The 13,104-nt window shown below is 37.6% G+C and overlaps 1 long non-coding RNA gene across 1 annotated transcript; it reads left to right on the top strand.

Moving 5' to 3' along the window:
• Positions 1-8,020: 8,020 nt before the first annotated feature.
• On the top strand, positions 8,021-11,538 carry LOC122138614. The gene is made up of 3 exons (XR_006155699.1): positions 8,021-8,065; positions 8,219-8,471; positions 11,156-11,538. It is a non-coding gene; the product is annotated as an uncharacterized LOC122138614 (long non-coding RNA).
• The last annotated feature ends 1,566 nt before the right edge of the window (positions 11,539-13,104 follow it).

Raw genomic sequence — 13,104 nt, 5'->3', positions numbered from 1 at the left:
ATCAACACCTTTGTTTGACAGTCTGCATGCAAATGGGCCAGGTAATGAGAAAGACAGAGAGAGAGTTTGCTTAAAAGCAGCAGCAGCAGCCCAAACCTCTTTGTTCCCCCACCTGCATCTGTTGAAGCGTGGCTAGGAGAAGCTGTGCTGTCATGTGAGTGACAGATATTGAGGATAATTGTCTTCTTTCTTTGGCTGCCTGTGTTGCTCCACTGCAGTTGTGAGCGTGCAGCTGAGTTAAGCAGCAGTCAGCCAGAGGAGAGACAGAGACAGAGAAATCCTAGGCAGTGGGGAAGGAGCACTTTTAGGGGAAAACTCTCTGCTGTGATTGCCTATGCTCTCCTCTGGACACCCAAAAGTAACACGGTATTGCTGAGGATTTGTACAATGTGTTTTGAGCACTGGTACTGATAGTAATATATAGTACAGTATTCCTTCAAGATGTGCTAAATGTGCAATACCGTGTGGTTTGATACCATCACTTTGCACTGTAGTGCCAAAATTTTTTTTAAATTTTAAATGAGCATTTAGGTCTTATCTTCCAGTGAAAATTCAGAAAGTATTTCTTTTAATTAGGCATTTTTGTCTTTTTTATTTTTCCTCCGCTTGTTTTAAGTATAAACAAATTAAAAACAAGTCTTAATATTGAATGCATTGTTTTTTTTTTTCTCAATTACGTGTATCTTGTTTTAGGGATTTTAAAAATATATATTTTTAATTGAAAAGAAGTTTAAAAAAAGACTAATTAGAAACCAATTAAGACACCTACTCGGAGGAAGATTTTATTGTTCAGAGGTTGCTCGTTCATCGCTCAGAAGGCTTAATGGAGTTCTCATTTCCTTTTGTCTTTCCCCAAATTCTTAGCGAGAAGTAAAAATAACTGAGAAAGTTGTTCAAATTAAGATTATAAAACAATAAGATTATAAAACTAAGACTCATTAAAAATGAATTAAACGGCTCCACAGAGGGAGATTTTATTGATCAGAGGTTGCTCGTTCATCACTCGAGCCTAAATAGAGTTCTCCCTTGTTGCATTCAAGCACTACAAAGTCTCAGATGTTTAAATGAGAGAAATAAAAATAAACAGAATTGAAACAGTTATGAATTAATACAAATAGCAGCTCAAATAATTGTGATTTTCAGAGATTTGAATGACAAATGTTTGTTTTAAGATCTTTTTATTGTGGTTTCGGCAGTCTGAGCACCATTTGAGACACTGTTGAGATCTCATCTGAAACTCATGAGATTACTGGAATGTTTATCAGAGGAGAAAAATCTCAAGGCCTCCATTTGTTCTCCATTTCATCTTATTTCTTTCTTGGAGAAGCAGTTTAGACATGAAAGAGACCTCGTTTTGTTCTCATTTCTAATATAGATATAATACTTTTTTTGACCACCGTCCTCTTACAAGTAATGAGCTGAATCTGATTTCCCTGTAAATTGGAGGAGAAAAATCTTAAGCAAAGTTCTCCAGTTTCTCTGCATTTCATCTGACTGCTGTCTAGGAGAAACAATTGAGCACCGTTTGAGACATTGTTGAGATCTCCTTTAAAACTCTTGTGAGATACTGGATCGTTTTAAGAGGAGAAAGATCTTAAGCAAAGGTCTCCATTAGTTTTGCATTTCATCTTATTGCAGTATAGGAGAAATAATTGAAATATGAAAGAGATCTCATTTTGCTCTCATTTCTCTTATTTTTTAGATATTGTGACCAAGTGCAAGGAGTCCGTTTCCATCCTTGATTGTCTGTTTTTAATTGTCATTCAAATTTTTTCTAAGTTCATATTGATTGATCTTTTGATTACAGACTTGGCAGATCTGAGCACTGTTTGACATTGTTCCGAAATGTCTTCACATTACTGGGATCTTTTTCAGAGGAGAAAAATGCTTCCATTTGCTCTCTATTCCATCTGTTTGCTTTCTTGGGGAAGCATTTAAGATTTGAAAGAAATCTCATTTTGCTCTCATTTCTGTTGTTTTTAGATATTGTTAGATTGTCTCATAAGGAATGATCCTGATTTGCCTGTCAGGATTCCGTTTCCATCCTTGATTTTCTGTTTTTAATGTCGTTCTCTTTTTCGAGGCAGTGAAAGTGTAAAGACATGTGGTTTGGATGAGGTTGTTGTTCATCTGAGAACAGGCCGGGGTTTTGTGGGGGGGGGGGGGCGTTGCACACCTTGGGGGAGGAGGGGGGGTGAAAGCATGTGGACAGGAGAGACATTTTTCCGAACTCTAGCAGGGGAAAAGGGTGGAAAAGCAGGCCTGCCCTTCCTCCCCCTCCCTGGGTCACCCGGCTGCTCGTCTCTCTCGTCTCTCTTACTCTGGGAAGGTTAGAAAAAGTAGCGCCGCTGCCAAAGGAAACACTGGCTTTTTTTTCCTTTTTTTTTTCCCTGAGCTCTGCAGTGTCTAGAGAAACTTGAGAGCGGTCCAGTTCTGGTTCCCTAGTAACAGTGCCGTGGAGAGGAGGCCCCTCTCCATCATCTGACGCCGCTCATGGGAAGGATGACGAGAAACGTTTTCTTTTCGTCGAAAATACACACGCCTAAATATCTCCTATAGAACATCCATCAGAAAAATGAAAAATGCACATGCCGAATAGAAACACCTCCACATTACTCTCACAGCTACTTTTTGTGTTTTATGTGTTTTTTTTTTCATTTTATGAAAAGTGAATAATGCATTCCCTGGCAAAACTCAGGGAATGTGCTAAAGGATTGGGGGTCAGGGTTGCCAGGTCTGCATAACAAAACAAGCCCAACTGGTACTCAAAACTAACCCAATCATGACCAAAACACCCACTCACATTCCAGGAGTAAATGGCCATCAGAATTACTCCAAAATCACGTTCCTCCTTCCAGTTCCACCTCGGTCGAGGGGTGGGGGGTTCGCCTCAACTTGAGGTAAAAAAAAAACAACCCGCGGCAACAGTATAAAAAGTAGTCCAGTTCCACAGGAAAACTGTGGACTTGGCAACACTGATGTGGGTGCTTGTTAATGTGTTGCAATGTGGTTGCTAAGACGTTCTGACTGGATTTTATTGTGTTGCTATGTGGTTGCTAGAGGGAGGTATGAGTGGTTCTTAATGTGTTGCTATGTGGTTGCTTTGGAGTTCTAAATAGTTGTTAGTGTGTTGCTATGTGGTTGCTAGGGAGTTCTGAGTGGTTGTCAGCATGTTGCTATGCGGTTAGTAAAGTGTTCTGAGTAGTTGTGAGTGTGTTGCTATGTGGTTGCTAGAGGGAGGTTTGAGTGGTTCTTAGTGTGTTGCTATGTGGTTGCTTTGGAGTTCTAAATAGTTGTTAGTGTGTTGCTATGGGGTTGCTAGGGAGTTCTGAGTAATTATTAGTGTGTTGCTATGTGGTTGCTAGGGTGTTCAGAGTGGTTGCCAGCATGTTGCTATCTGGTTGGTAAAGTGTTCTGAGTAGTTGTGAGTGTATTGTTATGTGGTTGCTAGAGGGAGGTTTGAGTGGTTCTTAGTGTGTTGCTATATGGTTGCTAGGCAGTTCTGAGTAGCTTTTAGTGTGTTGTTATGTGGTTGCTTGGTGACCCAAATCAAAGTCAAAGATCAGAATATGGCTCGGTCCTTCCTTCAGAGTATATTTGTGGGATTTCTTCACCTGTTTTCTGGTCCAGCAGGTGAAAACAGTGTGTCTGATCACTTAGTAAAATAGCAGCACACTCTCCTCAACAACACACACGATTTGACGAATTAAGTACAAAATGTAAAAAAAAAGCGTTTAAAAAAAAACTGTAATATTGATGCACTATCCATAAAGATGTTTTAAAGAATAAAGAAGAGGCGTTTTGTAAAATGAGCCATTATTCACGCTCAGAACGGCCCGTCTCGTCTCATTTGATGGACTGCAAGGTCGTTCTCAAACTAAAGACACATCGCTGCTGTTCTTCTCTTAGTATTCATCAGTACACCTCTCTCTTTCTCTCTCTCTCTCTCTCTCTCTGTCACTCTCTCTCTCCCCCCTCAAGGGCTGCATATATTTGGCTCTCCTTTCCATAGACCACTACAACAAACCTTGTTTTGACTGTCAGAACAGAAACATAAAAAATGTATTATAAAACGGATAGTTCGGTCCTTGATTCTGATTGGTTGAGCCACGTTCGAAGCTGTTGTAAATTACTCTACAAACATACACGCATCGCGTCATGCCTAACAACGCCCCTTAGATGTTATAAATTCACTGTAAACCACAGCTTCTTGGAGCTTATTGCTTTGCTATGCTGACCATATTTTCCACTAAAATAGTTACTGCATTCATTATTAATACCATAAAACCACGTGATAATAGATAATAATATTATAATATGGTGATTTTATAATTTTTTATGATTTAGTTTCATTTAATGAAATTTTTTAACTTTTTTTTTAATTTAATTTTATCATTTATTTTAATGCAAATTGTGGGTAATTTCAAGTTACCACAGTTTTATTGTAGTAATAGTAACTGCAAAAAAATCAGTCACATTCTTTATGACTATCTTGACCTTGTATTTTTTTTCAGAGAAAATATCTAAACATCATTATCATAAAATTTAATTTAAACTTCTTAACATAATATCTAAATTACATAAAATAATATCCTAAGTAGGTTTGCTTGCTAGCTTACCGAACTATTGGCCTGTTTTCAGAGAATATATCTTGAAAATAAATGCATTTTGTGACAGATCTGTACATATCTTAAATCAGATGTTTTGTTATCTTATGCTGATAATTTCATCTTGTTTTAAGGATATTTAAAAAAAAAAAAATTTTACATTAAAAAACAGTATTTTTTTCAGGTATATTCACATACCATATGTTGTATGTTATTTTATGCCACTGGCAGATCTGCAAGTACCTTTTGTTATCTTGTGCTGGTTATTTAATCTTTTTTTTAAGGATATTTAGATATTTTTTTATGAAAAAATTTATTTGTTTTTAGGTATATTTACGTATGCCATTATTTTGTGTGTTATTATGGTGTTAATTTCATCTTGTTTTAAGGCTATTTAGATGTTTTTTGAGGTATATTTACATTTACGGTTGTTTTGGTGGAAATTGTCAGTTGACGTGGTCGTTTGTTAGCAAGGGATTTCACAGCTCGCATGAGTTATGTTCAGACTTTCCGTGCATTCTGAGTACAACGGTACGCTTTTCACTATTAGCCAAATTTTATCAGAAATTCATCTGCTGGTTTTCGTGCTTTTTGTGGTAAATGATAAATTTGACACAGGAAATGCACAGGGTTTTGGGGAAGGCGTGAAGGGCCGGGCTTTTCCTCCGTGACAACACAATGGCCTCAGACACTGGCCTCTGACTGGCCCCTGCCACCGGACGCGGGGACGAGGAAGTGCGAGCGCAGCGCTGATAACACACACAACAGCCTCAACGCCCCCCTCCCTCCCTCCCTCCCTTGCTGTCTGGAGACACGACCGTTTCCCACTGGATCTGCCATTTTTGCCTATTCATTCCCGCGCCGGGCGGCATTGTGCGGCTGGAAATAAAGACATCAGATATTAGAGACACCTCTCGCTCACCCCGGGTCTCGGAGGTATTCCTCCTTTTCATTCAGCGCTCATCCCTGCACTTGGCAGACTGTGTCTCCGGCGCTGGCATGAGCCGCTTCTCAAATAGGCTGCCGACGTGCACACACACACTCAATCCGGCCGGGAGGTTGGGATTATCCACACGGCTTTGTCTTTAGATACAGTTGATTTTCGCAAAACGCTCTCCGTAGCTCTGCCCCGCCGTTCTTTCCTCTAAATTGAAGCCGAATCGGCTCTGAAGTGTTGGAAGGTTTCTGTTGGAGATGAGGTGCGGGCCAAAGTGCGAGGGGGATGGATTGAATTCTGATTGGGGTTCGGCGATGGGTAAAGAGAGTAAATCTGGTGACAAATGGTTTGGAAGAGCATTACTGTGGCGCGCTGATAAGAGCCTGTCTCCATAATAGAATGGAGAGGACTTGTCTATCAGCCTATTTGAAACCGTTCCTACAAGGTACTGGCTTTCATTAGCATGGCCCGTGAATAGTGGAGCTGAATGAAAATTGCTACTTACCCCGCGATTACGGTATTGAAAGGTAGCTTTCAAAAGAGGGCCAGAGACTTGCAGGGAAAAGAGGGGAGGTTGCGTGGCTGTCACCATGACAGGGAATGTGTTTCTCTAAGATTACTATTGTGTCTGTTTTATTAAAGGCAGGAAAGAGTAATGGGGCGGATAAGAACAGCAGGAGAGGGTGATCCTGAAATACAATCGGAGAAATGTGACTTGAGACTTGATGGGTGTAGACCGATGATCGCTGCTGACGGACTATTTTGGGTTTCTATCAGGCCTTGGCTGGGCGGAATGGCTCTTTCCTGAACGAGCAAATGTGATATCTGTGTTCTTCAGCGCTATCGCTGTGCTCGCAGTCCGCAAACTTTCTCCAGCGTCCCATCTCGCTTCCTCGTGCTTCGCCGTCATACTTGAGTTAAAGAAGTCGGGTTAGGAAGTTAAGCAGTTTAGTTTGGTTTCCATTTGTAAGTGCGTGACTGAACACATTTCCTGTTGTTTTTGTCAAAATGAGCTGGATATAACCGACTCTAACTGAAAGCATGACACAGATGCACTGCGTAAACTTTAAAGGAGCAGTGCACCCAAAAAATGATGTCATTATTTGCTCAGCCTCATGTAATTCCAACTTGTATACTGTCATTGTTTTTTTTTGTTTTTTTCTGGGAATTTGTTTTTTTCATTCAAGAGTTCATAGTGAATAAAAACACGCAAAAAAACCAAAAAAAACAATCACTAATTAAAGTGTATTTTGTCTTAATGCACAGGCAGATTTGAAGTATAAACAAGTTAAAAATAAATGTCAAAATGTGAACCATATACAAAATACATTTAATACCAAGACACGATCTCAACCTGATCTCATGCTAAAATGTGTTTTTTATAAAGTTGCAATTTTGTAAAAATTTGTAAGATGTTATTTGTTGTTATTTGTTGTTATTTGTTGATTGTTGTTATTTGTTGATTTGTAATTTAAAAACTAAGCATGAACATATTTATATTTAAGACACAATCTCATCCTGATCTCATGAGAAAATGTAATATTTTATTTCACAAAGTTGCAATTTCACATGAATTTGTATGAAGTGTTTAGTGGGAAACATGCTATTTGTAATAAACGAAACATTAAATTCTACACATATATTCAAGAAAACCTGATCTCACAATAAAATATTTTGTAAAATGTAAATTCATGCAATGTAATTGGTAGGAAACGTATGATTTTTGGCAAAAAAAAAAAGAGAAAGAGAATGTAACCCCCAGTCACCCCACCGCCCCATGTTATGTCTTTATGAATTTGTATGATGCGTTTAGTGAGAAATGTATCATTTGTATATGAAACACAACAAAACAAAACATGAAATTCTACACTTCAAGACAGAAAACGTACTATTTATAATAAAAACGAAGCATAAACTTACATATTATATTCAAGACAATCTCAACCTGATCTCTCAATCATATGTACGTATTTTCCAAAGTTGCAATTTTGTATGAATTTGTATGATGTGATTGGTAAGAAAATGTACAATGTTAATAATAATCATAAAAATACCTAAGCATAAACTTAATGTAACGTACAAATGAGATTGTACAAATTCATGTGAATTCACCACAAATAAGTCTAAATGTAAAATAGTTATGAATTGTCATGAGTCTGTGAAAACAATGCCTAGTTGCTTATGCTGTATTGCTTCTTAATAAAATTGATCTTGTTTTAAGGATTTTTAGATACCTTAGCCATTATAGAATAGGATTTTTTTTGGAAGGTGCATGATAAATGTACCATAAAAGTAGTCAATATGACTTGTGCACTATATTCTGTAGTCATATGACAGCTATGTGTGACAAACAGACGTAAACACTGAAATTATCGCCTCTCTTCAGCGCTTGCATCTGATTTTCCAACTCACATATTTGTTTTGGCATCAATAATGTAAAACAGGGTGTAATGCAACAACACAGTGTTTTTGAATCTGACTCACAAGACTGTAGTCCTTTAGAAGAAGAGAAGATATATTGGTATGTTCCTCACGCAAAGTACACTTTTATTTTGTTTTTTGGTCTTTTTGAAGCATTGTAAAGATTTTTTTATAATGCTTTTGTGTTAATACATGTTTGGAACAACATGAGGGAGAGTAAATGTTAATGTTATTCCTATTATTGACACTGTAGGACTTGGAGATCTGACCCGAGGCGAGGACTGGTCTAAAATTGAAAGGCATTTTAAAGGAAGACATGAGGAGAGATGTGAATGAGGTGAAGATAAGTGGCCCTGTTCAAGAGGGTCTACCTTATACACTTGAGTTTGTGCTCTCAATCGCTGAAGACTCGGATCAATAGCACTGCGGAAGCGAGAGAGGAAGAACACCGACAGAATCAGCAGAACGAGGTTAAACTCGCCTGGAGAGAGGCGAAAAACGTTAACGTGAGTGATGAGCGCGGTCAGTGCGGAGATGTGGAACCGCAGGGAAAGCCTCTTACTGAATAAATACACACAGGAATAGATTTAAAACATTACTGCGTAAAGGTGATGGGTGTAATGTTTTTAGGTTGAAATACTACTTCTCCTTCAAACCAAAATAAATATATAGAACTAAATATAAATCAAGCCACACACACACAGATAGATTTATATTGTTTTATATTTGTTAGATTGAACAACATGACCCCGGCAAGATCTTGGGTAAACCATGACAGACTGTACGTCTTTTTTATATCTCATTGTACAAATACATCTTAAAGGAATAGTTCACCCAAAAATAAAAAAAATTGCTGAACATTTACTCATGATGTACAGTACCATTCATGATGTACAGTAGAGGAGTTTGTTTCTTCGTGGGAACAGGAGAAAATTAGCATTCCATCACTTGCTCGTCAATGGATCCTCTGCAGTGAATGGGTGCCGTCAGAAACAGCTGATAAAAACATCACAATAATCCACAAGCAATCTGAAAATGAGAATTTTTTTTCAGAAAGTTTTCTTTTTTGGGTGAACTGCTTTTTTAAGACTTTGGTCAAAATTGATCAATTTGGCTGAGTGGAAGAAACAATTTCTGTACTGCTTATTCTTTAATGCAAATATTTGCAAAAAATTAATATTTTGTGTAATACAGATGCGTTAGTATAAACATTACAATTAAAGTTGAAATTTGTCTCAGATGGCAAAATCAGGCCAAAATCATGCAGTGTGCGCCAGGTTTAATTTATTCTATCTTTATTTTACCTGAAACACTGTCATGTTCAACCAACCCAACACATTAACATCTGCTCAACCAATGGCATGAGTTTGGGGCGGGACTTTCTGTGTGACTGACCAATAGCATTTGAGAGTGTTCAGGAAAGCTGTTTGCCATTGTTTGCAGTTCCATTTGCCAGTTCTAGTGGTGCAGAAATTACACAACACCTATTTATGTAGTAATTATCTTAATTGTTAACAGCTATTAGGTTATTTTCTAGGTAAAAATTTAAGGATTTTCATAAAAGCATATGTGGACACATAAAGTTTTCATTCCCAACTACAATTCTTACAGACTTTGCAGATTTTTTTCTCTCTCCACTCAATTTTAAGCAATAATGCAAAAAAAAAAAAAAAAAAAAAAAGATTAGTTACTGGCTAATTAAGGTGTCTTACTGCACTGTCAGATTTAAATAAAGTAAAAAAAAAAAAATGACAGAATCTGCAATTTGGACAAAATACATTTATATTCCAAAGATGATCTCGATCAGAAGTTGCAGTTTCATATGAATTTGTACAATGTGTTCAGTGGGGGAAACACAATTTTTAGGGAAAAAGGTAAGAAAATTCCACATGTATTTTAAGTTACAATCACAACCTGATCTCACAAGAAAATGTATTATAAGAAGTTGTGATTTCATTCGACCAATGGTGGGACTTTCTGTGTGACTGACCAATGCCATGTGAGAGTATTCAGAAAAGCTGTTTGAAAACATTTGCAGTTCCAAAAAATTACACTTTTCATCTACATATGTAGTAATTATCTAAATTGTTAACAGTTATTAGGTTATTTACTAGATCTTCATAAAAGCAGATGCGGCACAACTGCATTCCTTCCAGATTTTGACAATTTTTTTCTCTTTCCACTCATTTTCAAGCCATTTTTACAAGAATAACACACATGTGAAAGCTGTTATTAGCTAAACAGCCAATTTCAGATATGGCAGTTTCTGAGCGATCATCTGGGTTGAAATGGGAGGCATCTGAAGCAAGCCAACTAGTCAGGCACTAGTCAGTAGCAATATCGCGCTGAAGATGATTAGCTTTTTAAACCGACTTTAACCTCTTCTGTCTGCAGATTTGCCTCAAATGGACCGTATAGAGTTTCACAAGATTAAAAGCACTTTTCCGCTCGTTCGGCTTTTGAGAAGCGGAGACCTATTTAGAGCATTTAATCCCGTTTCAAAGGGTGGATGGGAGGCAACGGCAGGCCAGTGAATTGATCATAGCCAAATGGTTCCTGTAAAATGCCTGATTGCTTAGGAAGTCAAGATGGTGGATCCGAGGAATTCCGTCAACTTTCTCGCTGGCCTTTTGATCCGAAGGGATTCCTGTTGCAGGCAGCCTCTCATGTCTCCTACTTTTTGAAACAATACTCCTGTGTCTGATCGCATTGATCTCCTTGCGCTGACCTCTGACCTCTCAAGATGCTGCGGAGAGGGAATGAAGGAATGTTGGGGGGGAGCTGTCTGCTCTCTCGCCCTTACTCTCTCTCGCCCTTTTTTCATGCGATGATTTCATCGCAGCGAATGGAAATGGCTCACATGTGTTTGCAATTATACCTCACATTGTAATCATGAGACAGAGCCATAAAGCACACACACTCTCTCGAGGGTCCGTGCACATTCTACAAAACTTTTCATCAAACCATATGGTTTTGTCTTCTCGTTGTATATAGGCAGAGGGTCGAGTTTAAAAGAAAACAACAAAAGGGAAACGACTGTTTTAGATGAATATTTAAACTGCTTCTATCATGCATTTCTTACTGCGTTTTTTCCCAGCACTCCACTTATGATGTTAGTAAAGTTTTATGCACTGAAAACCATCCTTTTGGTGTGTAATTTTGCATTTTCCACCTTTTCTGTGATCCTTAGGATTAAATGAGGTGCGAGAAGATCTCATTCATCTCAATGGCAGGGGCTCGGTTGGTGCATGAAACCCTGGAAACATGCAACACAGATGCAGGATCTTTGGTCACAGACACTCAGAGAGCATGTACCACCAGGGGCCTAAAGGTTGGAGTTAACCAAGCAAACCTTCATCCACTTAATGAAATGGTCTGTTTTTCGTTACTGTCCCTTTAAGAAACTCCTGCTTTGTGTTTAGGATTGAATCGAGAATGCCTTTTAAATCAATTCTTTTTCTGAAGGCAAAGAGGAGGGAATTGCAATTCACATTTGAATGTAATAAAGCAGAATTAAAATTCAAAGAAATTCTTTTAACTTTTATTTCTAACAATGTTTGTCAAGACAGACTGTAAATGTCATCTTGACAAAGCCTTGTTTGAGTTGTGATTTTTTCTTCTGCTCACCAAGCCTGCATTTATTTGATTACAAATGCAGAAAAACACTAATATTGCAAAAAAAAACAAAAAAAAAAAACAAAACTATTTAAAATAAAGGTTTTCTATTTGTATATATTTTAAAATGTAATTTATTTATGCGATTGAACACTGCATTTTCAGCATCATTACTCAAGTAATCATTCTAATATGCTGATTTCATTAATCATTCTAAATCATTCTAATATGCTGATTTGCTGCTCAAGAAACATTTCTTATTATCATCAGTGTTGAAAACAGTGGTGCTGCTGTATGTTTTGTGGAAATATTTTTTAGGATTCTTTGATGAATATAAATAAAAAAAAATATATATATTTTTTTTGAAAATCGAAATCTTTTGTAGCATCATAAATACCTTTACTGTCACTTTTGATTGATTTTCATCATATTTATTACTTTAATACACTTTAAAAAATGCTGGGTTGTTTCAACCCAAATCTGGGTCAAATATGGACCGGTTAAAATTTTAACCCAGCTGCTGGGTTAGTCCATATTAGTTCCATTTTTTAGCATTTTTTAGAGTGTATACATATTTAATTACTTTTTGTAGATCAGTGTGGAAGAATACTCAATTTCCCAGAATGCATCACGTGTTGCATTTCTTAGAATTTCATTTCAAAGAATAAATTCCACTTCCTGTGATTTTGTGGCCAATTTGTGGAGAACTCAACAACCTTGAGTTCTCAAAGTTACATTATGTTTTCATAGAATGCTATTTCATCTCTACAGCTCAGGTAATTGATTTGAGTTGACCTCTTTAAGCTCATGTAAACTGGATTTGAGTTAAATAAATGCAGGTTTATGGTGCAACTCTGCTCCATAATCATAAATGGGCTCCGGGCAACACAACATGCGTCCTCCATCATCTCGGAGGGGCCGCTGGGGTGGCCCGAGGAGGACATCTCTGTGACCCGAGGCCCTTCTGACTTTGGTAATTGTGCGGGTTGTAAACAGACTGCCCTGAGATGTTTACGGAGTCGTGGTGTTTATACACTCCGGCTCTGGCCAAACAATCCCATTAACTGACTAGAAGAGCCCTGATCTAAATTACTCGCCTGACCTTTAGTCCCATAATAGACTCGCTCTGGAGGAAGACAGCAGCTAGAGCATGAGGTGCCATGAGAATAATATTACAAAAGAATTGGTGAAAATAACATGAAATAAATACATTATTAAATACAGTGAAATATATAAACTAAATAGAAATATGAAGCTGCTTTCAGATAATCTGTACAATACAGATTGTTTTTAAAGCAGCTGGTGATATGATTGTCTGTCTGTCTGTCTGTCTGTCTTTCTGTCTGTCTGTCTGTCTATCTATCTATCTATCTATCTATCTATCTATCTATCTATCTATCTATCTATCTATCTATCCATCTGTCTGTCTGTCTGTCTGTCTATCTATCAATCAATCTGTCTTTCTGTCTGTCTGTCTGTCTATCTATCTATCTATCTATCATGGATGCGTTTTCTCTTTCACAG

Source organism: Cyprinus carpio, chromosome B10 (genome assembly GCF_018340385.1).
Source record: "Cyprinus carpio isolate SPL01 chromosome B10, ASM1834038v1, whole genome shotgun sequence".
In the NCBI taxonomy this organism is placed as follows: Eukaryota; Metazoa; Chordata; class Actinopteri; order Cypriniformes; family Cyprinidae; genus Cyprinus; species Cyprinus carpio.
This window is presented reverse-complemented; position numbering and strand designations above follow the sequence as displayed.